The sequence below is a fragment of the Oryctolagus cuniculus genome, chromosome 15 (assembly GCF_051225735.1).
Source record: "Oryctolagus cuniculus isolate XC-2025 breed Fujian yellow rabbit chromosome 15, ASM5122573v1, whole genome shotgun sequence".
Taxonomy (NCBI): domain Eukaryota; kingdom Metazoa; phylum Chordata; class Mammalia; order Lagomorpha; family Leporidae; genus Oryctolagus; species Oryctolagus cuniculus.
This window is the reverse complement of record NC_142881.1, coordinates 33,959,990-33,987,976: the sequence shown is the minus strand read 5'-3', so window position 1 is coordinate 33,987,976 and position 27,987 is coordinate 33,959,990. Positions and strand designations below refer to the sequence as shown.

General features: G+C 46.6%; 1 long non-coding RNA gene across 1 annotated transcript; it reads right to left on the bottom strand.

Annotated features, from left to right (window-relative positions):
• Positions 1 to 17: 17 nt before the first annotated feature.
• LOC149121954 (uncharacterized) lies at positions 18 to 26,779 on the bottom strand. The gene is made up of 3 exons (XR_016222080.1): positions 26,650 to 26,779; positions 25,586 to 25,632; positions 18 to 144 (listed from the first exon to the last, which is right to left on the bottom strand). It is a non-coding gene; the product is annotated as an uncharacterized LOC149121954 (long non-coding RNA).
• Between the last annotated feature and the right edge of the window lie 1,208 nt (positions 26,780 to 27,987).

Sequence of the window (27,987 nt, the reverse complement as noted above, 5' to 3'; positions counted from 1 at the left end):
AAAACAAATATAAGTACCTTCAGGACATAAAATGGATCTGAAATGTGTTGAATGGCAGATCCAAGGATTCCACGTTCTTTGCAGGTCAAGGCAGGTGGATGGTGTTTGCGGGAAGTCTGGTGAGTGAAGTTGCTCAGGAGATGTCTATGGGATAAGGTAGAAAACAAGAGGATGAATGGGGATTGCTGTGCTTGGGAAGCAGTAACTCCAAAACCCTCATCATCAGGTCTCTCTTTCTCAATCTAAAAACACTTGCTTCAGTGTTTCTTGTGTTGTGGCTTGGGTGAGATTATGTGTACATAAGGAAACCTCAAATATTGTATTGCATTTGACCAAGTGCACGAGTTTAGACCTACAGATTATTTAATGCTTTACACAGCCAAAATGAAGGCCTTCCCCCCCCACAAAGAAATCTTTTATTTAAGGAATACAAATTTCATATAAGTACAACTTTAGGAATATATTCTTCCCACTATACCCGCCCTCCCATCCCTCCTCTTCCTCTCTCTCCCATTCCCAGTCCCATTCTCCATTAAGATCCATTTTAAATTAACTTTATACACAAAGACCAACTCTATACTAAGTAAAGATTCCAACAATTTGCGTGCACACACACACACACACAAACAAAAAAAAAAAAAACCTGAGAACAAATTTTACAGTTAACGCTCATATTACAACTCATTGAGGACTTAGGCCGGCGCCGTGGCTCAATAGGCTAATCCTCCGCCTTGTGGCACCGGCACATCAGGTTCTAGTCCCAGTCAGGGTGCCAGATTCTGTCCCGGTTGCCCCTCTTCCAGGCCAGCTCTCTGCTGTGGCCAGGGAGTGCAGTGGAGGATGGCCCAAGTCCTTGGGCCCTGCACCCCATGGGAGACCAGGAGAAGCACCTGGCTCCTGCCGGCGGCCATTGGAGGTTGAACCAACGGCAAAAGGAAGACCTTTCTCTCTGTCTCTCTCTCTCTCACTGTCCACTCTGCCTGTCAAAAAAAAAAAAAACTCATCGAGGACAGAGGTCCTGCACGGGGAGTAAGTGCACAGTGACTTTGGTTATTTACCAATTAACACTCTTATGTATGACGTCAGTGACCACTCGAGGCTCTTGACATGAGCTGCCTAGGTTATGGGAGCCTTTTGAATCCACAAACTCCATCAGTATTTAGACAAGGCCATAGGCAATGTGGAAGTTCTCTCCTCCCTTCAGAGAAAAGTACATCCTAAAATGAAGGCCTTTAAATATTGAACTTTGGGGCTGCCGCTGTGGCTCAGTGGGTTAACGCCCTGGCCTGAAGCGCCAGCATCCCATATGGGTGCCAGTTGGAGTCCCAGCTGCTCCATTTCCCAAACAGCTCTCTGCTATGGCCTGGGAAAGCAGAAGATGGTCCAAGTCCTTGGGCCCCTGCACCTGTGTGGGAGACCTGGAAGAAGCTCCTGGCTCCTAGCTTCAGATCGGCACAGCTCCGGCCGTTGTGGCTAATTGGGGATTGAACCAGCAGATGGAAGACCTCTCTCTCTCTCTCTCTCTCTCTCTCTACCTCACCTCTCTCTGTGTAACTCTGACTTTCAAATAAATAAATAAATCTTTAAAAAAAATAAAAAATAAATATTGACCTGTATGGACCTATGAGGAGAATTATTGACCTGTGTGGACCTATGAGGAGAATTAGGAGTACAGAATGTACTTCAACCAGCTGCATCTGAGTCGGTGGGAGGGTCTGCCCTAGGATGGGGGCTTGGGAAGGCAACAAGAGGAGGCCACATTCTGAAGGTAGCTGCTGGGAGACCCATTCTCTTCTGACTGGGGCAGAAGACTCTGGTTAGAAACCACTGCATTTACATCCCATGTATTTACAGCCCCAGCCCCCTCTCCATTACCTGTGCAAGTCTGTCCTGTCCCCAAACTTAACTGCCCTGCCCCCACTCAGCAAAGCCTCAAGCAATAGCTACCTCGAGTCACTGCGACCCACAGCAGTTCGGTGAGTACCTCTAGAACCTGGCCGTGCTCACCACCTGCTCCCCAGCCTTCTGAACCCAGGGATTCACACAGGCATGCAGACGCTCTGTCACAGGAGGTCTGGGAGTCACTGGTTCCAGGGATGTTTGCAGTCCTCTTTACATTGGCAACCTAGGCGTGCTGTGTGACTTACCTGTTTATCTGGCTCGGCCTGTAGGGAGATAATCTGTAAGGAAATCATCCTACAGCCAAAGGAGTGGGGCAACCGGACTTTGTACAAGGGAGAACTGGACAGAGATACCTATCGTCTCCTTTAGATCAAAAGAACTAAGATCTTCTTCGTTTGACCTTGCAGAAGAGCAGAACCAGAAATCAAGCTAAATCCAGGCTCCTAGAACCTGTCACAACCCAGGCTGACACCTCCAGAAAAGCAGGAATGTTCACGGCGGATTCTCCAGCAGGAAGAAAGTAACAACTCCTGAAGAGTCAGCGCCAGCCGCTCTGCTTGGGCTCAGTGTGGCTCCCGGACAAGGCTCGCCAGGTTAAAGGATGCAGTTCTGCCAACTGGTCTTCAAACCACAGGCTGGCGGTGAAGCCTGGGTGAAGATGGCCACTGCACCTGGACAGACCAGGGCTGCTCATGGAGAGTAGGGAGCAAAGCCATACAGGAGGCCCTGGGAGTCTATAAAAGGAACTCAAAGCATTGAATGAACCCCTGTCATGTGTATCATGTGCCTACTCTGCTCTAGGTCCTCTACTCAGTGCTGCAGAACCAGAAAATGAGGACAGAACCTGCCCTGAAGACGCGCACAGTGTAATGGGAAAGACTGATAAATGCATAGTCAATCCCTAGACAGTATCATAGATAAACTAATCTATAACCCAGTGGTTTCTACTATGCTCATAGGTGGTGCAACTGTCACTACTGAGTGCATACCAGCGTCATCACCATGAAAAGAAACCCTATATCCATTAGCAGTCACTACTGCTTCTCCTCTGCCCTCTTCCCTGGTAATCGGTTATACACTTTCTCCACAGATTTGCCTATTCTGGAATCTCTGTACATAAATACAGTCATATTATATGTGGCCTTTTGTGTCTGCCTTCTTTCACTTAGCATAATGTTTTCAAGGTTTATCCTTATTGTTGCAAGCATCAGTACTTTTCTCCTTAAAGCTGAATAATATTCCATTGTATGGATATGCCACAATTTATTTATCCACTCATCAGTTGACAGACATTTGGGTTTTTATCACTTCTTCGATTCAATGAATAATGTTGCTATGTGTTAGTCTTTGCATGGACATGTTTTCAGTTCTCCTGTTTATATACATAGGAGTGGCATTGCTGGGTCAAACGGTAACTGTTTACCTTTTTGAAAAACTGTCAGACTGTTTTCCAAATAAGCTGCATATTCACACCAGCAATGTGTAAGGGTTGCCAGTTTCTTCGCATCCTTGCAAGCATTTGTTACTGTTCCCTTGGATTTCTGGCCACCCTTGGGTTTAACTTGATGACCCCCCAGGGAAACCCTTTTGGTTGCCTTGAAGCTGGCCTGATTGGCGAGGACTGTTGGACTCAGCTCCTTGTCAGGGCCCTGGTTGCTGCAGAACCCCTACTCAAGATCAGACTTAATATTTCCCGATCTTTTTCCCATTTGTCTAAGCCAAATGGCCCATTCTAGTCAAACCTGCCACAGCCTGAGTGGGTTTCCAAACACAGGGTATCGGTAGAAGCTGGACGCTCCTAGGAAATGCAGTGAGAATGGAATAGGTAACTCCATTCTATTACAATTTTTTAAATGAGTTGCAGGACAGCATGGATTACATTGTCTTTTAAAATTTTTTTTTTTAATTTTTATTTGAAAGGCAGAGAGATCTTCTATTCACTGGTTCATTCTCCAAAAGCCCAAAGCTAGGAATTCAGAATTCAATCGGGGTCTCCCATGTGGTACACAAGTACTTGAACCATCACCTGCTGCCTCCCAGGGTGTGCATTAGCAGGAAGCTAAACCAGAATCAAAGAGTCAGAACTCAAACCAGGATTTCTGATATGGGACATGGGAATCCCACACAGCAACTTAACCACTGCACCAAACACCCATCCTGAGGTCTTATTTTTTAAATAATCCTACATGGAGAGAAATTTTCCAAGTATGAGTGAAGTTTAATGGAGATGACTCAAATTTTTTCATTTTTCATTTTAATAGTCTCTAGATGATTGTATCTAACTAGTATAATATTTAAGAGAGAATTGTGGGATTTAAAAATATTACTCTTTATTTTGTGTTTATAAATGTGAATTAATTATACTTTTGGGATTTGCTGTCTTAGAACTTCATAATCATGTTATTTGCTAATTGCATCACCTGGTACAGAGGGTGGTTTAGAAACATAGAGGTTAGCGTTTGCTTCCAAAACACGAAGTTCTTAATTCTTGCACATATTGGCTGCCCAGGCCTCTCAGTTTCAGCCACCAAATCTTGGCATTTCCCAGCCTCTGGGAGCATGAAACCCTGGGAGAGGGAGTCCTCCTGGTCTGGCCTACAGAAGCTTAAACAAGAATTGCCACAGAGGCATCAAAACAATAGAATGTGATGTCGTGGGCATCCCCCGGGGAAACAATGCTAGATTGAAATGTATTTTTTGCATCGTTGATTTTCCCTGCTGATTGAGCCCTGTTTATCTCATTTGGCAGATCAGCCTCAAAGTGCATGAACTATTTGTGCCTCATTAGTTTCCAATAGATTGATTTTGCTAGGATTGCGAATTGGCCATCTTGAATTGCAGCCTGCAGAAGCCAGCTCTGGCTCAGCCTCAGGCACACAGGCACATGGAACCACAGCAGCTGCTGCAGCCACCCCCACTGGAAAGAGACTGGAGAGCTGTTCTAAGGCCAGAAGGATAACAGTGCCTTAACTCTCTTCTGCAAGCAGGCAGGATAAAATATGGGCTGTATACAGCAAGTGAGGGGTGTCTCTGCTCCCTTTTCTTTCTGCTTCACATGCATATACTCCTTGGCATCTCTCTACTCTTTGCCTCAAACCTCCCAACCCCAACACATGTGCACACCTTCCCCCCTCTTCAAAAGTAAGAAAAATAAAGGGAATGTTTGTTAAATATACACAGATCTGAAGACTAGGTTAAAAAATGACAAATGCTGAGCTAGCATCAGTATAATGATCAGAGAGAAATGCAGAACAGAAAAGTAAACACATACTCCAATGATGTGGCTGTTTAAAAATTGTACAAAACAAGAGATTAAAAGAAAAAGCAGGCCAGATTCAGGCAGCAGTAGCTTGGAGTGGCGGGGACATGGATGATATTCATTCTATTCTTTAAACTTTTTTATATTTTCAAAATTGTCGCCGGCACGCGGCTCACTAGGCTAATCCTTCACCTTGTGGCGCCGGCACACCGGGTTCTAGTCCCGATCGGGGTGCCGGATTCTGTCCCGGTTGCCCCTCTTCCAGGCCAGCTCTCTGCTGTGGCCAGGGAGTGCAGTGGAGGCTGGCCCAAGTCCTTGGGCCCTGCACCCCATGGGAGACCAGGAGAAGTACCTGGCTCCTGCCATCGGATTAGCGTGGTGTGCCAGCCGCGGCAGCCATTGGAGGGTGAACCAATGGCAAAGGAAGACCTTTCTCTCTGTCTCTCTCTCTCTCTCACTCTGCCTGCCAAAAAAAAAAAAAAAAAAAAAAAGAGGTGGTTCAAAATTGTCTAGCATACTTATCCTCACAACATTTTTACAGAAATGCACAAGGTAATAAATTGTTTATGGCACTTAGATAAGCAAGAAAAGGAGCCCATTTCTTTCTTTCAGATGCATTGGCTTCTGCCATTTAAAATAACAGAAACTTAAGTCAGTTTAGTCCATCAAGAAAAAAGAAATGCGTTAGCTTCATAACTAAATATCAAAGGTAGACAGGGCTCTAGGGACAGTTCAACTTGGGACCCAAGAGCTGTCATTGGATTTCTCTTTTCATCTCTGCCGGCTTGGGTGGTCCTAAGCTTCACACTGCTACTTCTGAGAACACAGAGGTTACTTGTCTTTCCCCAGCAGCTCAGTTAGACAGGCACAAGGGAAAGATTGTAGTGAGGAAAGCAGGGGTCATGGACCATGCTGAGTAAACTGTTTAGTCACATGGGGCCAGGGGCCATGATAAGAAAAATCAAGGTGATAAGGGAATTGGGTCCTGTGTTTGGCTGGCTTGGGTCACATGTCATGGTCAGCTGGAGGGGACAAAGCACCAAATCATCCAAGCCAAAAGGTCCCGGAGACAGAATAGTCTCCTGTGCAGGAGTGTGTAACCTAGTCAGAGAGTGAAGACAAACAGGAAACAAGGGAAAACAACCCAAGGGGAAAATAAATATGACCATTGCAACAAGATAAAAGATGCCAAAGGTAGAACATGATTAATCATCTAATAATTGCATGGACAGCAAGTCCTCCTCCAGAGGAAGAAACCAGGGCTGGAATGGCCTGAGAAAACTTCACAGAAGAGAGAAGATGAGAGCTGGATCCAGAAAGGTGATACAGTTTGGAGAACAGATAGAAATGGGAATATGAGGCCAGATGAAGGGAGAGGCCTGGGCGCAGCCATGGAGGCCATCAAGTGCAAGGTGACTTGAGAACAGAGCAGAGTTTCGGGAGGTGAGTGATTTTAGTCACAAGCTAAGATATCAGTGGGCTAGAATGCACATCTTGATAGCCAGGTTCATATTTTTTGATTTTACGTGGTGAGACGGAGGTGGTGTGTAAGGACAACCTGTTCCGGGGCAGTGCAGGAGGAGGTGGAGCCAGGAAGATCCCAGGCAGAACAACAGGCTGAGAGGTCACTGCACCAGTCCAGGTGTGAGCTAATAAGAGCTGGAATGCAGGAGGCAACTCATTCAGTCATGCAACAAAGATTGATTAACCTCTGAGGGCCAGAAACTGCTAGATCTGGGCACCGTGCTCCTCAAGGAAGGCATGGCAAGACCGGTTTCCCCTGGGATACTAGGTCCTGGACAGGAGGTGGCACCAGGTGACTCCTAGACGACTAAGGTCATGGTGTTGCCACTAAGAGAAAGAGGAGGAAGTGAGGACAGAAAGACCTAGGCACCTAACAGCATACATTTTTTAACTTAGTTTGATTCCGCAACAGGGCAGGCAGATGGAACTATCCAGAAACCAGGGGGAATGTCAGACTTGGGCTAGGGAGGGAGGTCAAGGCAGGAGGTGGAAATGGCGGTACCTCTGCAAAAGGTGGGCTTCAAACACTCAGGAGCACTGTGACTAGGGAGGTCTGAGCCAGCCTGACCAAGCTTCAGTCCCAGCTCAGAGCCACTGGAGAGTCCTTGCTGTACATCACGTACAATGCAAACCCGAAACAAACCTGCTGCCCCTCTCCTGTGATCCCTGACACAACGGTCCCATCAGCACCACACACTGAGATGATGTTTTAGAAGTCGATTATGTAAAATTTCCCATCCAACTCTCATTCACCTCTGGCTTACGTGGTGGCCTTCCCTCCTCTCAGCTAGTAAAGGGTGTGCTGTTGCCAGATGGTAAACTGTGAGCAGAAATAAACTCTGCTCACGTGTAGCAAGAATATTTATATCCAATCCCACAATATCACTGCAGGCGTAATTATAGCCAATCTTGTAATTGCCTGTGGGTATCAGGCATCAGAAACCAACCGAATGTGCCACAGAGACCGGGGAGGTAAGGCCTTCGGACGGGAGACACAGGGCCAGCTGCTCCCCCTGCGACAAGCCTGGGCAGAGCAGGTGGGACTATTTGCTGATCACTGAGGGACACTGCTAATTGGAGAGAACAAGGAAGTGATAATTTCAGATTACATGGTTCAATCTCATTTCAGTAGTACTGCAGGCTTTTAATTCACATTTTAAAAAATTATCAATACTTATTCATTGCACAAGGTTTAGGAAATATGGAAATTTATCTATAATACCACAATTTCAGAAATAGGATTATTAACCTTTTTATACTTATTGTGAGGGTATTTTACCTTATATGTGTGTATTTCATGTCAATTGCAACTAACATTCTGTATCTTTCCCATACTATCCTGAGTAGTTTCTCATTATTATTTAAGATATATTCCAAAATATTATTTAAAACTTCTTGGGGCCAGCATTGTGGCATAGCGGGTTGAGCCATCACCTGCAATGCTGGCATCCTGTATAGATGCCAGTTCAAGTCTGGCTGCTCAACTTCCAATCTAGCTCCCTGTTAATGTGCCTGGGAAAGCAGAGAAAGCAGGGAAGGCCCCTGCACTGACGTGGGAAGGATACCCTGAGGAAGCTCCTGGTTCCCGGCTTCAGCCTGGGCCAGCACCGGCTGTCACAGCCATCTGGGGAGTGAACCAGTGGATGGAAGATCCCTTTCTTTGTCTCTCCCCCTCTCTCTGTAACTCTGCCTTTCAAGTAAAATAAATGTTTTTTAAAAAGGTATTAAAAAACGTTCTATTGTGGCATACTCATATAATGCAATGCTATATAGCAATTACAATGAATAAACTAGAACTATACAAACCAACATAAGTAATTTTCATATAAGGTTAGTAAATAAGGTAATTTGAAAAGTCAATATATAATGTAATGCCATGCAGAAGTCAAAAGGCCATAAAACAATATTATACATATTGTTTATGTCAACAGATTATAAAAAGTACCAATGCATAGAAGGAATTTTCCCTGGTGAAGGAGGAAAGAAGTTGCAATTATGGAGGGATATAAAGCAACATCTAAACATCTAAAACAAATAGTAAAATAATATTTTACAAGTAGTAAAATCTTAAGACTTAATAAATCTATGTGGTGAATGAATAAAAGTGTTCTTAGATTCTCTGTATTTCCTGCATATTTGAAATATTATGGACTTTTTAAACTTTTAAATATTTATTTATTTGAAAGGCAGAGTTACAGAGAAGCAGAGGTAGAGAGAGAGAGAGAGAAACAGAGGTCTTCCATCCACTGGTTCACCCCCAGATGGCTGAGATGACCAGAGCTGTGCCAGTCCAAAGCCAAGAGCCAGGAGCTTCTTCTTGGTCTCCCACTCGGGTGCAGGGGCCCAAGGACTTGGGCCATCTTCTACTGCTTTTCCAGGCCATAGCAGAGAGCTGGATTAGAAGTGGAGCAGCCAGGATTCGAACTGGCACCCAGATGGGATGCTGGCACTGCAGGCAGCGGCTTTATCCACTACAGCACAGCGCCAGCCCCACTAAAAGATTTTTTTTTAAAGAGACGTTTTAAGTGGGGGCCAGCGTCGTGGCTCACTTGGTAATCCTCCACCTGCAGCACCAGCATCCCATATGGACGCCGGGTTCTAGTCCCAATTGCTCCTCTTCCAGTCCAGCTCTCTGCTGCGGCCTGGGAAGGCAGTGGAGGATGGCCCAAGTGCTTGGGTCCTGGACCCGTGTGGGAGACCAGGAGGAAGCTCCTGGCTCCTGGCTTCAGATCAGTGTAGCTCTGGCCATGGTGGCCATTTGTGGGGTGAACCAGTGGAAGGAAGACCTTTTTTTTTTTTTTTTTTTTGATAGGCAGAGTTAGACAGTGAGAGAGAGAGAGACAGGGAGAAAGGTCTTCCTTCACCCTCCAATGGCCACTGTGGCCAGCGCACCGTGCTGATCCGAAGCCAGGAGCCAGGTGCTTCCTCCTGGTCTCCCATGCGGGTGCAGGGCCCAAGGACTTGGGCCATCCTCCACTGCGCTCCCGGGCCATAGCAGAGAGCTGGCCTGGAAGAGGGGCAATCGGGACAGAATCCGGTGCCCTGACAGGGACTAGAACCTGGTGTGCCGGTGCTGCAGGTGGAGGATTAGCCTGTTGAGCTGCGGTGCCGACCAGAAGGAAGACCTTTTTCTCTGTCTCTCTCACTGTCTAACTCTGTCAAATAAATTTAAAAAGAGAGAGAGAGAAGTTTTAGGTTTGCAGAAAAATTGTGCAGCAAGTACAGTGAGTTTCTTCTTGACCCTCCCCTAATCTCCACCCCGTTTCCTTCATTATAACACCTTTCATTAGTGTGGTCCATTTGTTACAGTTGATGAGCCAGTATTGATACCTCATTATTACCTGGTCCATGTTTGTGTTAGGTCCACTCTTTGTGTTACACATCCTGTGAATTTCCACAAATGTAACGTGATATGAATCCACCATTATAGTGTCATCGGGGATTGTTTCACCACTCTGAAGACTCTCTGCCCTCTGCCTGCTGGTGCCTCCTCCACCCAACACCTGGCAACAACTGGTCTTTTTACTGTCTCCATAGTTCTGCCTTTTCTAGAACATCATGTAGTTGGAATCACACAGTGTGTAGTCCTTCCAGACAGGCTTCTGAATAAATTTTTTTTTAAATCAAAAATTGAAAGCCAACCATAATGAATAAAACAAAAATCACCAGAAACTTCGCTATTTGAAAGACTCATTGTTAACCATGCACATAATTTACCACTTTTTCATGTAAATAGAACCACGATGTGCAAAATATTATGTTGCTTTTGGTCTTTCATTTTACAGTGTACTATGAAATTCATGCAATTCAGGATTCTTTCTCTTTAAGATCTGCAAGACTGTTTCACGGTGTGGAATATTAGATTAGCAAGTTAGTGAAACCTGTACTGTCAGACATTTAGGCTGTTTTCACCTGTGGCAGGTGATCCAGTCTTGGGGAATCCTGTCTTAAAATACAAAAGACCCTCGACTTCTCCAGAGAATTGGGAATACAGGGCTGCTTTTTGGGAATAGCCTTCCAGATCCGTGGCACTGAGTTTCTGACAGTTAAGGACATCGCTGTCCTCCCCTCATTACCAACACAGAATCTAGCAAGAAACAGGCAATTGACGCATATCGGTGGGGTGGATCTGATACATGGGCAAATGAAGTGCTTCCGAGTCACAGACAAGGAAATCCCTACACTGTGTGGGTACTGACCTCTTAAAGGGCTTGTGTTGTTCACTCGGTGCCAAAAATTGAATAGGTTGTTGAGAGGGAGCCTATGGTGCAGAGCAGAGCCAGCTGGGTGCTTTGAAGACTTGGGGTGGGGAACAAGGGCCAGGGGTGTGTCTAGGAGGGAGGGAAAGAGAACCTGGGGCTGCTGGCTAGGACTCCCCAGCACCAGGAACTGGAGTTTTGTATAGGCTGAGGAAGCACTGGATTTCTCCAAGAGCACTGAGTTTTTTTGGAGTCGGTTTATCACGCGGGTTGAGAACCTGAGGTCTGGTATGGACAGTCTACCACTCTCAGGCTGTTTGACTTGAGGTAAATCATGAAGACTTCAGCCTCAAAAAGGATCCACTTCAAAGGCTGTTGTGACATTCAGTGAGATTCTATACGCAAAGTGCTGAGCCAAGTAAGTGCCAGTGAATACTTGGTAAATTTTAGCAATAATATCGAGGATAAGAAAACTTAGCATCGGTTCTTTAATAAAAGCAAGGAAGCCAATAGCGTAAGTCAGCATGGCAAGAAGGTTGGCGTGAGGCTCACACGTGCACATTTCTCCTAGGGGAAGGCCTAGCACATTTCTTAATGCCAGAGTGACCTGGATTCAAGTGGGTGGGGAACTACGGGAGCAGAACATGGAAACACCCCATTAGGTAACTCCATAGGAATTTGGGAAACTTCAACGATTTTTTGCAAGCTTTCTGCCAGTCTATATGGTTGTTCTCATGTGTAACTGTTTCTAGTTCGTACCTTTCTTTGACTGCTAAATCCAGCCATCGCCAGAGGATTTTCAAATGGATTCACGGCCTTTGAAATCAATTAGTCCTACTTCCCACCATTGATGGCCTTTCCATCTCTGATGTTCCTACATATCTGTCTAATCCAGGAGGCATCCTGGATTCTTCCCCTCTTCTGTCCCTCCCAAGCAAACCTTGCTGATTGTATCTTCAACGTAGACCTGAGGTCTCTCCTCTTCCTGCCATCACTACTGGCCCTGCCATCCTCACTGAATGGAGTGAGCATCCTCCATCCCTCACCCAGCCCCTAACAAACCTATAGGCTATTCTCCCCAGAACAAGGACACCTTTTTAAATTTTTATTTCTTTATTTTAAATTATTTATTTATTTATTTATTTATTTTATATTGACAGGCAGAGTTAGACACAGAGAGAGAGAGAGAGAGGTCTTCCTTTACTGTTGATTCACCCCCCAAAGTGGCTGCTATGGCCGGCGCGCTGCGCCGATCCAAAGCCAGGAGCCAGGCCTCCAGGCCTCCCATGGGGTGCAGGGCCCAAGCACTTGGGCCATCCTCCACTGCCCTCCCGGGCCACAGCAGAGAGCTGGCTTGGAAGAGGGGCAACCGGGACAGAATCCGGCGCCCCAGCTGGGACTAGAACCCGGTGTGCTGGCGCCGCAGGTGGAGGATTAGCCTAGTGAGCCGTGGCGCTGGCCCAAGGGCACCTTTTATAAAGGTAAGTCAGATCATGACTTTTTTTCCTATCTTAGGCCAAGTCCCCAGAAGCAGACTTTGACCCAAGAATTCGTGAGCAGATGTTCTATTTCCAAAGTGCCCGAGGAGAAACTGCTAAGGGGGTGGGACAGGAAAGCTGGACAGGAATGCAGACAGCATGAAGGAAGGAAGAAGCCCAGAAGCCTGCACTTGAGGCACAGACCCAGCCTCAGTCGGAATCTTGCATCCAGAACCTTGCTCCTCCTAAAGCCAAGGGGCTGAGCTTTCTGCCTTTGCTTAGCAAACTGAGGCTTTGGCAAAGGTGGGTTGGGAGGAGCTAACTGTGCAAAAGAGCAAAGAGCTCTAGTGGCTGCAGGGCTGTCCTTGGAACCAAGTCATAGCCAGGTGTCCATCCTCAGAAACAAAAGCGCACAAATGCCAGAGGCATGGCACAAGAAAACCACGAAGGGACCCAAAAGAACCTCAGGAGAGCAGCAAACGGCTGTTCCCTCCCTTACATCCTCCCCTAGGCCCTTGTTCCTTCCTTGACAGCCTATCACACCCTTGTTAAGTAAGTTATGCAATTATTTGTTCCCTTACTTGTCTGTCATCTGCTTTCTCCACTAAAATGAAGCCTCCAGGAGTGCTGTGAACATGTTTCTCTTGTTGCCTTTTGCACTCCAGTTCCTAAGATAGAGATGAAGCACTGTGGATCGTCCCCACAAACATGAATGAATGAGGGAACCTTGGAATGGAAGTCTTGTACAGAGCAAAGTAGCTCATACTATTGCCAGGGCCTTAACTGAAAATCTGTCCCGAGACCGAACTGTAATCTGTTCCCCATCATTTGCACCAACTGGCCTCCTTTCTGGAAGTACTCAGTAGATGACTGTACTTCCATTTCAGTCCCTTAGGTACCCAGTGTCCCACCTTTCTCTCATCCAGACTAATCAATCATAGCTCCTCCAAAGGTTCCGCATTTGACATATATTTTAGAACTGTTGGCATCCACTGGTTCACCAGTCTGACCAACATTCTTTTAAACACCTGTATTATGCACAGCAATGCCTCCCACACCTTCCTGAATATGCCCTGTCTTGGAAAGCAAACTGAGTAAAACCAGATTAGAATTTGGAGGAAAACTCGAGATTACCCAGCTGGGGTTCTGGAGTCAGCAGACATGGGTTTGAATCCCAGCTCCACTCACTATTTTTTTTTAAAGATTTATTTATTTATTTGAAAGGCAGAGTTACAGAGAGGCAAAAACAGAGACAGAGAGAGAGAAAGAGAGAAAGAAAGGTCTTCCATCCGATGGTTCACTCCCCAAATAGCTGCAACAGCCGGAGCTGAGCCAATCTGAAGCCAGGAGCAAGGAGCCTCCTCCAGGTCTCCCACATAGGTGCAGGGCCCCAAGCCTTGGGCCATCCTCTACCTGCTTTTCCAGGTCATAGCAGAGAGCTGTATCAGAAATGGAGCAGCCAGGACTCGAACCAGCGCCCATATGGGATGCCGGCACTGCAGGCGTCAGCTTTACCAGCTATGCCACAGCGCTGGCCCCCTCCACTCATTATTGGGTGACTGATCTGGAGCAAAAAATACTTAATTTCTTTAAACCTCATTGTCTTCCTCTGTGCAGTGGGAAAACTAATGGCACCCACCTGACAGAGTTGTTGCAAGGGCTGAACAGGGCATCTGTTCGGATGTAACCCCCTGAGCCGAGTTTCCTACCCGTCCTTAAGTATTTACAGTTTCCCCAGACCTTACACCTGACTGATGGCTCAACAGGTCCCTGAAGGCTACTCTTCTCTAGTTAGATCCTCCCGTTAACTCAACTCCAACTCAGACCTTGCCCTGACGTTCATTTTCAATAAGGCATCCACCTGATTTCTGGCCCATTTCCTCATCTTCACTCTCTTAGTCCTTGCTACTTATCCATCCACCATGTAGCCATTCCCCCCTCTCTTTCATTTGTCTTTTCCCAGTGAATTCTTGTTGTTTGTGGTCTTTAGCACCCCATCTTTCATTATGGCCTGGAAACTCTAATCAGTAAGATGTTTTTTATTTTTTTTATTCTCCCCTTTGGTTCTTCCTCCTCCTTGACTCCAGTAGATAGTTGAGAGGAAATGATCAACATTTTATTGGTAACAATAAAATCAGTAAACACTGGGGCTGGCACTGTGCCATAGCTGGTAAAGCGGCCTCCTGCAGTGCCAGCATCCCATATGGGTGCTGGTTTGAGACCCGGCTGCTCAACTTTCAATCCAGCTCTCTGCTATAGCCTGGGAAAGCAGCAGAGGATGGCCAAAGTCCTTGGGTCCCTGCACCTGCTTGGGAGACCCAGAAGAAGCTCCTGGCTCCTGGCTTCAGACCAGCCCAGCTCCAGCCATTGTGGACATTTATGGAGTGAACCAGTGGATGGAAGATCTCTCTCTTTCTGTCTCTGCCTCTGCCTCTCTGTAACTCTGCCTTTCAAATAAATAAATATTTTTTAAAAATAAAATAAATAGAATTGGTAAATGCTGTTTCTCTTACCACACAGACTTTTTTTTTCTATTTTTTTTAACTTTTATTTAATGAATATAAATTTCCAAAGTACAGCTTATGGATTACAATGGCTTCCCCCCCCCCATAACTTCCCTCCCACCTGCAACCCTCCCCTTTCCCTCTCCCTCCCCCCTTCCATTCACATCAAGATTCATTTTCAATTCTCTTTATATACAGAAGATCAGTTTAGCATATATTAAGTAAAGATTTCAACAGGTTTTTTTTTCCACATAGAAACGCAAAGTGAAAAATACTGTTTGAGTACTAGTTATAGCATTAAATCACAATGTACAGCACTTTTTTTTTTTTAAAGATTTATTTATTTATTTGAAAATCAGAGTTACACAGAGAGAGAAGAGGGAGAGAGAGAGAGAGAGAGAGAGAGATCAAGATCTTGCATCTGATGGTTCACTCCCCAATTGGCCGCAATGGCCGGAGCTGCACCAATCCGAAGCCAGGAACCAGGAGCTTCTTCCAGGTCTCCCAGGTGGATGCAGGGGCCCAAGGACTTGGACCATCTTCCACTGCTTTCCCAGGCTATAGCAGAGAGCTGGATTGGAAGTGGAGCAGCTGGGTCTCAACCGGCACTCATATGGGATGCCGACGCTTCAGGCCAGGGCGTTAACCTGCTGTGTTACAGTGCAGGCCCCTCCACTTACTTTCAATTTTTACTTATTTTAGAGTCAGAGAGAAAAAAAGAGATAAAGTATGTGCTTCCATCCTCTGCTTCACTCCCCAGATGCCTGAAATAGTCTCCAGCTGGGGCTGAAGTTGGGCACTAGGAACTCAATCCAGGTCTCCCATATGAATGCCAGAAATTGAATCACTTGAGCCATCATCACTCTCCCAGGATCTGCATTAGCAGAAAGCTGGAGTCAGGAGTGGGAAGCAGGTATCAAACCCAACCACACTGATGTAGGATATGGGCCTTGTAACCAGTGATTTAACCCACACAGACATCTTAAGCTACAGGCCATTTTCCATTTGCTCATTGTCACAGATCAAATCCAGGGAGGCAGAGCAGTCACCAGCAGTAGGGTCAGAGGACAATCAGGAGGGCTGGACTCTTGCTTGTTCATGTGTTTCCTTCCCACCGTGATGATAAAGATCTCTGCTACAGGGGCCAGCACCGTGGCATAGCAGGTAAAGCAGCTGCCTGCAGTACCGACATCCCATATGGGCACTGGTTCAAGTCCCAGCTGCTCCACTTCTAATCCAGCTCTCTGCTATGGCCTGGGAAAGCAGTAGATGTCCCAAGTCCTTGAACCCCTGTACCCACATGGGAGACCTGAAGGAAGCTCCTGGCTCTTAGCTTTAGACTGGATCAGCTCCAGCCATTGCAGCCATTTGGGGAGTGAACCAGAGGATGGAAAAACCTCTCTCTCTGTCTCTGTCTCTGACTCTCATATAAACAAATAAACCTTTAAAAAAATAAAAAGATCTCTGCTACAATAATAGTTATCTGTCTTGTTTCTGACTTTAATGTAAATGCCATTAATATTTTTGTCATTAATTATGATTGCATTTCTAGGCTCTGTGTTAGTTTTTATACAATTAGATTAAATTATAGACTTGAAGGGGCCAGCATTGTGGCTTAATGGGTTAAGCCACTACCTGCAATGCTAACATTCCATATGGTTACTGGTTCTGCTTTAATTCTGATCCAGCTCCCTGCTAATGCACCTAGGAGAGCAATGGAAGGTGGCCCAGGTGCTTGAGCCCTTGCACCGATGTGGGAGACCTTGATGAAACTCCTGACTCCTGGCTTCAGCATGGCCCAGCCCCAGCCATTGCAGCCATCTGGGGAATGAACAAGCAGATGGAAGATATACCTCTCTCTCTCTTCCTATTTCTGTGTAACTCTGACTTTCAAATAAATAAAATTTTTAAAAAGATTTATTTATTTATTTGAAAGTCAGAGTTACACACAGAGAGAAGGAGAGGCAGAGAGAGAGAGGTCTTCCATCCGCTGATTCATCCCCAATTGGCCAAAATGGCCGGAGCTCTGCTGATCTGAAGCCAGGAGCCAGGGGCCTCTTCTGGGTCTCCCACATGGGTGCAGGAGCCCAAGCACCCAGGTCATCCTCTGCTGCTTTCCCAGGCCATAGCAGAGAGCTGGATCGGAATTGGAGCAGTCGGGATTCGAACCAGTGCCCATATGGGATGCTGGCACTTCAGGCAGCAGTCCCATTCGCTATGCCACAGCGCCGGCCCCATAAATCTTTTTTTAAAAAGTGTAAACTTGAGTTTCCAGGTAGGGTACAGAGTACTAAAATCGAGAAAGAAGAGAGATCCTTAGATTGGTTAGGGAGGTATGCAGTGGATAACAGAAGAGAGAATTGAGGCCAAGTGGATAGGCTGGGGATGATGGAGCATCCTGTCCCAAGGGCCTGTCATGGTGCTAATGGTTAGCTCTCCTACTCTGTTCTTTAAAAACTGACCTTGCATTCAGCTGTAGTGAACCTTTGAGTGTAGAAACGACAGGACTAGGCTCTATTTACAGTTGCTTCTTCTTTGATTAATTTATGCAAGCAACTCCGGATTTTCAAGAAAGTTTTTGGTAAACATTGGAGCAGGTAAGTGAAACTTCATCTCTTTTCAAGTGAAAGCTTTTTTGGAGGAGGACCTGATGCTAGTTTTCCATTCCAATCAGCTAATGTGAAAGCCACTTCTTGTTTTTGCTGTGGGCAAATCAGGCCTCTGTTTCTCCCCGATAGAAATTTAGGAAGGAAACCCAGTAATTCCTAACAGAGACCAGTGTAGACGACAGTACCATCCGAAATGGCTTTCAGAGGTTGCAGTCTGGCCTCTGAGAATGCTGGCAACTGAGGTTGCTCGCTGTGTGTTGTCAGCTTGACAGGAGGCTGGGCTGCAGGATGTGGTTCTGCCATTTTGACAGGAAAATCTCTTGGAGAGAGAAGAGATCGCCAGTGAGACATTGGTGAGGTGCCCTCAGCACTGGAGTTTCCAGTCAGAGTGTGTGCGACAAGCAAAACAAAGCCGTGAACGGTCATAGATAAGGATTTCACAACGATCAACCTGCGTGTGCGAAGGGACTGATGAAGGGAAAGAACATTCCGCCCTCAAAGCCGCCTAACAGGGCATCTGCTGACTGCGATTCTACCCCTATTGTACGGTGCTCTTGTTTTGCTTTGGCCAGGGTTGGATGGGATATCAGCCAATCTGCCCCCGGATAACCGAGAGTTGACCCTGCTTGACTATTTAACTCAGTTGTTCACAAAGGCTCAGCAACGTGAGAATTGAAACAAATGAGGCATGTGTCAGACAGCCTTGGAAGAGTCTCAGAAGGTGACAAGTAAATAAAATCTATGAAGAAAAGTTGAAGGAAGTAGCATAGCTCAGTCTTAAAGGAGAAGGTGGCAGGCTAACTTGGTGACAGCTTCCAATACAGTAAAGCAGATCATCTACACACTGTGCCCTAGAGGAGGCGCAGGTGTAGCCTCAGGAATGTGGGCTCCAGCCTCACCTCTGCCAGAGGGGCCTGGGCACCCCTCCATCCGGCCTGCAGTGTCCATCTCTGCAAAACAAAAAAGCTGGACCACATTGAGGTTCCCAGACAAGACTTCCTGTAAGACTGCAGAGAAGATGTGTTTAGACATTTCAACCACCATAAAGATAGTATGTTTAGACCTCTGTATTTGCAGATTCTGCCTCCATGGATTCAACCAACCATGATACAAACTATTTGAAAAAAATTGTGTCTAGACTGAACCTGTGCAGACTTTTTTCCTTGCTGTTATTCCCTAAACCGCATAGTACAATACCTGTTTGCTTAGCACTTACACTGTATCATCATAAATAATCTAGACAAGACTGAAAGTGTACAAGAGGGTGTGTGGGGAGGGGTGACATGTAAATACTGCATTGTATACAAGGGCTTGAGCATCCAAGAATTTACATATCTTCGGGAGGCCCTGGAACAAATCTCCTGAACATACTGAGGGATGACTGTACTTTTTCTTTTTTTTTTTTTTAATTTATTTTGACAGGCAGAGTGGACAGTGAGAGGGAGAGACAGAGAGAAAGGTCTTCCTTTGCCATTGGTTCACCCCCCAATGACTGCTGCGGCTGGTGCACCGCGCTGATCTGAAGCCAGGAGCCAGGTGCTTCTCCTGATCTCCCATGCGGGTGCAGGGCCCAAGTACTTGGGCCATCCTCCACTGCACTCCTGGGCCACAGCAGAGAGCTGGCCTGGAAGAGGAGCAACCAGGACAGAATCTGATGCCCTGACTGGGACTAGAACCTAGGGTGCCGGCGCTACAGGTGGAGGATTAGCCTATTGAGCCGTGGCGCTGGCCAGGGATGACTGTTCTTTAAAATTATTACATACCTGATGCATTTATTTTGCGATAAGAATCTTTCAAATGTGGGATCCATAAGGAAAAAGAATAATTAAAGAAGTACTAGTGATAAGAGTGTGAGAAGCAGACTGATGTAATGAGAGTAGGGCCAGGGCCTGTGTCATCTTCAAATTTGTAACCCCAGCATGGCACCTCTTTAGCACACATGACTGCCATGTGCCCGATATGCTTAAAATAGACACAGGGTGGGTCCTTGGTGCGGTGATTAAGATACCACTTGGGACGCCCACATCCCATGTCCAAGTGCCTGGTTTGAGTCCTGGCTCTGCTTCTGATTCCAGCTTCCTGCTACTGTGCACCCTGGAGAGGAAGCAGGTGATGGCTCAAGTACTGGGGTCCCTGACACCCATGTGGAAAACCTGGATGGGGTCCCTGATTCCCAGCTTTGGCCTGGCCCAATCCTGGCTGTGGCAGGCATTTGGAGAGTGAAGTAGGAGATGTAAGATCTCTCTTTCTTTTTAAAAAAAAAAATCTCACACAAAATATAGAAGAGCATACAACAAACTCCCATTCACCCCTCAGCCAGCCCTGGGACTCCTCCTCCAGGCCAGTCTGTCTTTTCCATACTCCCACTTCACTGGCTGACCCCTAGCTCTCCCTGCAAATTATCTCAAAGTAAGTCCTAGGCATCATATAACTTCACCCACAAATATTTCAAGTTGTCATTCTAAAAGATAAATACTATAGAAACACAACCATAATATTATCACACCTAAAAATGAAAAATACTTCCTTCAGTATCATTTAGGGTCAATTCAGTGTGCACATTTCCCCAGCTGTGCCATAAAAATGGGTTTTCGGAAAGAGTTTGTTTAAAGCAGGATCTAGCTGTTGCAATTGGGTGATATGTATATTGCTCATTTAACCTAGAGTCTGCCCCCTGAACTTCCTACTCCTTATGATTTACTTGTTGAAGGGACTGGGTCACTTGCATTTCCTGCAAACTGTGGATACAGCAAAAGATTTGATGAAGTTCAGTTTCTATTCTTAGGCAAGCAGGTTTCACAGGCAGCTTTTTGTCTTTCCATCAGGAGGTATTAAGTGATGTTGGCGCCCATTGATGATGCTTGCCTAGATGCATTATTTCATTAAGAGTTGCAAGATGTTTATAGGCTCATTCATTTCAGAGCTGTATTACTTCTTCATTTATTAGCTGGAATATTTCTATAAAGAAAAACGTCCTTTCATCAACTATTTGATTGTCCTGACATACAGTTGGAAAAAGAAAGGTAGAACAAACACTGCTGCTTTTCCTTTATTTATCAGTTTCAAAGTAATAGCCTGATTCCCTGGCATCCTTCAAGGATGATGAATGCAAATTCTTCTTAGGTACCATTATGAACTCATTGCTTTAAATATATTTAATGAGCTTGAGTTCAATGAGGATTTAGCTCTGTGAGCTCTTGCCCCACAGAGTTTCAAAATTTGGCAAGTATCTTGACAGATATCTTTGATGCAGGCCTCTTCCCTCCAACAGGACTTTGTTCTCTACATGCTACGAACCCGTGGGAAAATGCCCCCCGCTATTAGACGCTTCTGGCCCAGTCTCTTCTGCCCTATCCTAGACTTCAGCAAAACTGGCCATGTGTTTAGAGCAAGGCTAGGTTCTAATGTTATGCCAGACCACACTGATTATCACAAACTCTACTAGTTTTTCTTTGCCCCCGAGAGACCTTCTGCCTGAGCCAAGCTCTGTCCTTGGCGTGCATACCCAGAGTTGGCAGAAACCCCCAGGGAAGAAAATGGCCAGAGATGATTAGCTCATTCAGAAGGGGCTCTTTCCTGTCCAGAATATTAGTTCCCTGGGCCTCATTGCTACCACAACTCTCTACTGTCTTTAAAAACATAATCTTTGTAACATACCCAGTTTTTCCTCTTTGTTTCCACAGCAGCATTGGATTGTTACAAATACATCCTATCCAGAAGAGAAAGCCTAGTGCAACTATTTCAGTACAATCTCGTGCTGTATGTGATGTTTCAGTGGGCAGATCACATCTGTGACAGCGGTTCCATAGTATTATACTGCCTGGTTACATCACTCCATGACACATGAACAATGATGAAATTACTACTGGGGCATTTCTCGGAATGTGTGCCCATTGTGAAGCAATGCATACTTAATCATGGTAAGATCAAGCAGGCATGATATGACTGAATTAAACCAGATCATACCATAGTCCTTCCTCTGCACCCCAACTATAGTGAGGATAGATGCTCCACGTAGACCAACCAGTTTTTCTTGCACTGAAACTGGGGACCAGGGGGATTTTTCATTTCACAGCAGGTGGAAGGTGTGATAAAGCTGTGAGGACAGGTCTGGGAGTTTCTCCTGGCTCTCTTTCATGCTCATGGCAGAAGCCAGTCTCCAGCTGGAGGAAATGAAGCCCTCACACAGCGAGGAGAGACTCAGTTACCCCGGGATCCCTGATCCCAGTCACTTGCTCTCGCTATGGTTTGTTGCCTGAGCCACACATTTCCTGTTTCTTGAAAGGCTGGGCCATCTCCATCGGTTTTTTGCCCTTGGACTTCATGAGACATCCCTGCGTCCACATAATGCATCATCCTTTTCTTCTAGAGCAAGGGAGAGGGGCTCAGGTTACCTGTAACTTAAAGAGTCTTAACTAAGTCTGCTTCTTGAATGATGAGGCAAGTTCAAGTATCTCCTCTCCTTGCACAGAAGGAAGGGAGAGGAGGGATGGTGCTATTTCTGCTGCTATTTCATGTTCTCACCTCTAGGAGAAGTGAATGGATGCCTCTGGATTCTGACCACCCAGCCCACCGCGGGAAGAACCTCAGATAGGTCTAGGATGTCATCCAAGCATTTCTGCCAAAGCCAATCTACCTGGGAAATGGCATTGGCTCCCTCCAACAATTTCAGAAGAGGGGAGGGAATGCAAACAGGAGAGATTCCTGTGTTTGCATCTTTCACCTGCTCCTGGGGCTCCTGTCTTGCAGAGGAGCCTCAAGTTTACACCAGAGAGTAAACAAGATAGCTATTTGGACATCACACACCACTTTGCCAGCTTCCGTCCCCTTGAATTATTTACCATCTAATTGCACTGAAACAGAATCTGGACACACAGAGTCAGGGATGTAGCCTCACTTGTGAGATGGAGAAGGAAAACTCGAGTTTGGTGAAGTTTCTGGAGCAGATACACGAGGCTTCCGGGAGTTTTCTGGCCCAGGGCAGGCTGTGGGCTAGGGGGTGAAACCATTGCAGCAGTGGAGAGCAAGTCCCTGGCTGCAAGGGGCCCCAGAGCTCACCAATCTCGTCACTCTGCCAAGGCCACCATCTCCCTCCAGGGCTGCAGGCTGGCTTCCAGTCTGGACTTCCCCTCCCTCACTTTGTCACCCAGAAGTCCCTGAGCCTTGATCTACCAAATGAGGTCTGGGTGGAGAATAGGCCTCTCTTTAGGTTATAAAGATGATTACAGATTTTATTTTCACTATCATACCAATCATTTCCCCTAGGAAGAAATATGAAAACAAGAGAAGCATTTAAAAAAAGTAGTAAACCTGAAAACTTTTCTATGTTTTCTTAGAAAGAGTATGAGAGATAAAACTCACTGTTCAATAAGTCACTCCTGATGTTTTTGATACATTTTCCTTGTCTTTTTCAAATCAAATATGTATTATAATTTTGAGAATATAAATTATACTGTTTTAGTCTAGTTTTTCTTCTATTGAATATTTTATAGGGAGCCTCGTCCCATGCCAATAAATATTCTGCAAAAACAAGATTTTTAATGGCTAATTATTTTTAAGTAGTTCACTATCAAGAGGCACATATTTAGGTTCTGAGGAATTCATTTTGATTGCATATGAAAATTGAAATGGGGCAGTAGGAAATATCCTGATAAGAACACACAAAGTCGCAGAGTAGTGAGGACCACGGACAGCCCTGAAGACAAGTCTGCTCACAGGACAACTCAGGCAGCACAGAGACCCTGCCCTATTGGCCCCCACACAGGAAGTGAGAGAGAGGCGGTGTGAGATGGACAATCTAGGGTGAGGAATATGTGAGCACTCAGGTGAGGATGCATGAGTAGGTCACTGGTCCTAGAAAATGCACGACCCCGAGCACTGGACATTTTAGTACCTGCTGTCAGGCTACTGCATGTGCTACTGTAGCCTGAGCAGCACAGGCCAAGCACAACCTTTATGTGCCCATTTCCTTCCAGACTTTTTCCTTCCTTTTTCTTTTTTCACAATTTATTTATTTGAAAGGCAGAGTTACAGAGAGAGAGGGTGAAACAGAGAAAGAGTGCAAGAGAGATCTTCCATCTGCTGTTTCACCCCGCAAATGTCTGCAACAGCCAGTGCTGGAACAGGCCAAAGCCAGGAGCCAGGAATTCCATCTGGGTCTTCCACAGTGGTGGCAGAGACCCAATTACTTGGGCCATCATCCGCTGCGTTCCCAGGCCCATTAGCAAGGAGCTGATTAGAAATGGAGTAGCCAGGACTCCATCTGGCACTCTGATATGGGACGCTGGACGCTGGTGTTGCAAGCAATGGCTTAACCCCCTACACCACAATGCCAGCACAGTTTTTTCCCTAAGCCTAGTTTTTTCTCCTTTCACATAGTTTAAATCTGTAGTACAAATGTTTTGTCAACTTTTTTGTTTATCTTGCAAGTTTAGTCTTTGGGTTTGACTTGTACTATTAGGAGTTTAGGATACAAGAAAAGGAAATGTAGATGAATAGAAAAAGGTGATCTATCCATTTGCTGGTTAGAGTCCCAGTTACACCACCCATTTCAACTCAGCATGATTTTGACATTTTCAAGGTCTATGGTCCACTTGTAACCAATAGATTTGGGGATGGGGAACGAAGAAGGCAGACACGTATCTCCAGAAGGCTGAGGTTCCGTTTCCTCAGGGACAACAGGGTATGGGGTAAGTAAAGGCATGTCGGGGAAAGGCAGAGTCACACACACCTGCTCATTATATCAAGTGTCTGGAGAGGCTCTGAATAATTAAGGCACAGCCGGCTCCCTCCAGGTGCAGGTGTTCAGGAGCGTTTCCAGACAAGCAGCTCTCCTTGCAAAACTGGAGCAGAGGATCTCGTTACTTGAAAAGGGGTCCAGCTGGTAGCTATGGCAACCCCCTTCTTCAGCCTTACAACTCGCCTTTGGGCTGCAGCAGATGAAGCTTCTAGGAAAACACTACTGCTACAGCCCCTCACGGTGACTAAAAGCTTTGAAGCCCCAGGGCCGGCGCCGCAGTGCTGTGGGTTAAAGCCCTGGCCTGTAATGCTGGAATCCCAAATGGGCGTAGTTCTAGTCCTGGATGCCCCACTTCTGATCCAGCTCCCTTCTAATACACCTGGGAAAGCAACAGAGAACGGCCCAAGTCCTTGGGCCCTGCATCCACGTAGGAGACCTGGTAAAAACTCCTGGCTTTGGATCAGCTCAGCTCTGGCCATTGTGGCCATTTGGGGAGTGAACCAGTGGAAAGAAGACCTCTCTCTCTCTCTCTCTCTCTCTCTCTCTCTCTCTCTCTGTAACTCTGACTTTCAAATAAAATAAATCTTTAAAAAAATAAAAAAGAGCTTTGAAGCCCCACTGCCTAGGACTTGTATCCAGACTCCTCTGCCACATTCTGTGTAACCCGGGGTGATTGATTCAACCTCTCCGATCCCCAGTTTCTGTACCTTATAAAAGAAGGATAATAACTCCCTCCCTCAGGTTAGTGAGGCATATTATACAAGGCTTTACTATGGTGCCTGGTGTACTGCAGATATTTCCTAAGGATACCCTCACCTTCCCAGTAAGAGGTTCTTAGACTTTAACCAAATGAACAATGTCCAGATCTAGGATACAGCTATTCCTTAGAACCATTAAGAATCACAGCTAATAGTTATTGAGGATTTGCCATGTGCTGGCTATTCTGCTGAGTGCTGCACACATAATCTCATCAAGCATATTTAAGGATAAGTATCATCAAAGTTCAGAGAAGTTAAGGCACTTTGCCAAGATCAAACACCTAGTAGGTGCTGCATCAAGGTCCAATCCCGATTCTGCCTCTTAATTAACAAGTCAGTGTTCTTACTCTCAAGGTAAATGGGTCTCTGGGTCACTCAGGTGCCAGCACGTCACTTCCAGAAGAGCTATGTGAAGCGGGGTGGAGTGGGGTTGGGGTTGGCCGGGAGGAAGGCAGGGTCCTGTCATCCTCCAGGAAGGGCAGACAGGCGTCCTTAGGTCCATGGGGCCAGACTGCCCTCTAGTGTTCAGGAATCCTGGGGCCAGATGGAGTAGACCCGGTTGCTTCCCCTAGTTTATGGCCAATGCTCCTCCCTTCCAGCAGGGGAAACTTACCTATCTAAGTTGGTGTCTTCCTGTTGGTCAAAGGGCTTCTCCTAGGACTGGAGGTAAAATGGGCGGTAAGGCCTGGGAGTTAGGGAGAAGAATTGTCTTGGTTGCTAGAGCAGCAATGGTCAAACAGGTTAAGATTTGGACCATGGGGTGGAGGGATTTTCTCTTCTTTCCAGTACCTGCCATCTAGTAGGTCTCACTGAACACCAAGTAAAGCTTCAACCTCACGGTCAAGAAGGGCAGAGTTCTGCTAACTTAAATGTGATACACTTGAGAGTAATCATAGGGGCCGCTGTGGTGTAGCGGGTAAAGCCGCTGCCTGCAGTGCTGGCATCCCATATGGGTGCCAGTTCGTGTCCTGGCAGCTCCACTTCCCATCTAGCTCTCTGCTGTAGCCTGGGAAAGCAGTGGAAGATGGCCCAAGACCTTGGGCCCCTCTACCAGCGTGGGAGACCCGGAAGAAGCTCCTGGCTCCTGGCTTTGGATCAGCTCAGCTCTGGCTGTTGCGGCCCATTGGGGAATGAGCCAGTGGATGGAAGACCTCTCTCTCTCTGTCTCTGCCTCTCCTTCTCTCTCTGAGTAACTCTGACTTTCAAGTAAATAAATAATTTTTTTTTTAAAGAGGGATCATGCCAGTGCCGCGGCTCACTAGGCTAATCCTCCGCCTTGCGGTGCTGGCACACTAGGTTCTAGTCCCGGTCGGGGCACCGGATTCTGTCCTGGTTGCCCCTCTTCCAGGACAGCTCTCTGCTGTGGCCAGGGAGTGCAGTGGAGGATGGCCCAAGTACTTGGGCCCTGTGTCCCATGGAAGACCAGGAAAAGTACCTGGCTCCTGCCATCGGATCAGCGCGGTGCGCCGGCCGCAGCACACCGGCCGCGGCAGTCATTGGAGGGTGAACCAACGGCTAAGGAAGGCCTTTCTCTCTGTCTCTCTCTCTCTCACTGTCCACTCTGCCTGCCAAAAAAAAAAAAAAAAAAAAAAAAAAAAAAAAAAAAGTGATCATAAAGTTGTTCATGGATTTTTGCTAGGAACTCTAATAGAAAAGACATGGTAGCATTTAACCCACCTTCTACTGCAAGAGACTCCACGGGGCACTCTCTCAACTGGACAGGAACTGGACACTCCTCAATTGTCTGGAAGTAAGCTGGGCTCAGGGACGCACGTGATGATGTTAGGCTGGCAGCCTCCCACCGCCGTCCTAATGGTCCGCGGATCTCTCCCTAAGCAGGATCTCTGCTAAGAAGTTTGCTTCCACATGCACTGAGTGAGCACCTGAGCGCATTGCTCCCAGCTGGGCTCAGTGGATGTCTGAGCAAAGGCTGACGTACCGGTGTGGCTCATTGCGGCTACACTGCTGGTGCTTCTCGTGAGCCAGGTACCAAGCCATTACCTAATCTTTCCTGATCACAGCCCTTTAAGGTAAGTATTAGTTGACTATCATTTCCAAAGAAGGAACAAAGCTCATTTCTGCTAAGTTTGCATAATTTAGAGCGGCAATGCAGGTCAAGGGCATGCTCTGTCCACTGTGTCACTCTGGCAAGTTCTTTGGAGTAACAAGACTCCTTTTCTAAAACACGAGTGCCTCCAAGACAATCACCCCTGTCTCAGTCTGTCCGGGATGGTCTAACAAAATATCATAGGTGAGGGGATTTAAACAACAGACGTGTATTGCTCATGGTCTGGCAACCAGCAAGCCCAAGATCAAGTCCCAGATTCGAGTCCTGGTGAGGGCCAGCTCCTGGCTTGCAGAGGCCGCCAGTCTTGTCCCCTTGGTGTGTCCTCACAGCAGGTGCTGCAAGCACGCTGCTGTCTTTTCTTACAGGGCCTTTAGTATCATCAGGAAGGCCCCGCCCTCACGATCTCCAACTCGAATAACCTCCCCAAAGCTCCATCTCCACATATCGTCATCTGGGGCTTAGGTCTCTCTCTTTTTTTTTTTTTTTTTTTTTTTGACAGAGTGGACAGTGAGAGAGAGAGAGAAAGGTCTTCCTTTTTGCCGTTGGTTCACCCTCCAATGGCAACCGTGGCTGGCGCGCTGTGGCCGGCACACCGCGCAGATCCGATGGCAGGAGCCAGGTACTTCTCCTGGTCTCCCATGGGGTGCAGGGCCCAAGCACTTGGGCCATCCTCCACTGCACTCCCTGGCCACAGCAGAGAGCTGGCCTGGAAGAGGAGCAACCGGGACAGAATCCGGTGCCCCAACCGAGACTAGAACCCGGTGTGCCGGCGCCACTAGGCGGAGGATTAGCCTAATGAGCCGAAGTGCCTGGGGCTTAGGTCTTTAAAATGACTTTGGGCAGGGAGACACATTCAGACAATAACAACCCCCACTGGGCCATCAGATTCCAAGCAGGCAACACATTGGTGGTTAAGCAATCTGCAGCCTAATTTCCTGTTCTTCAGT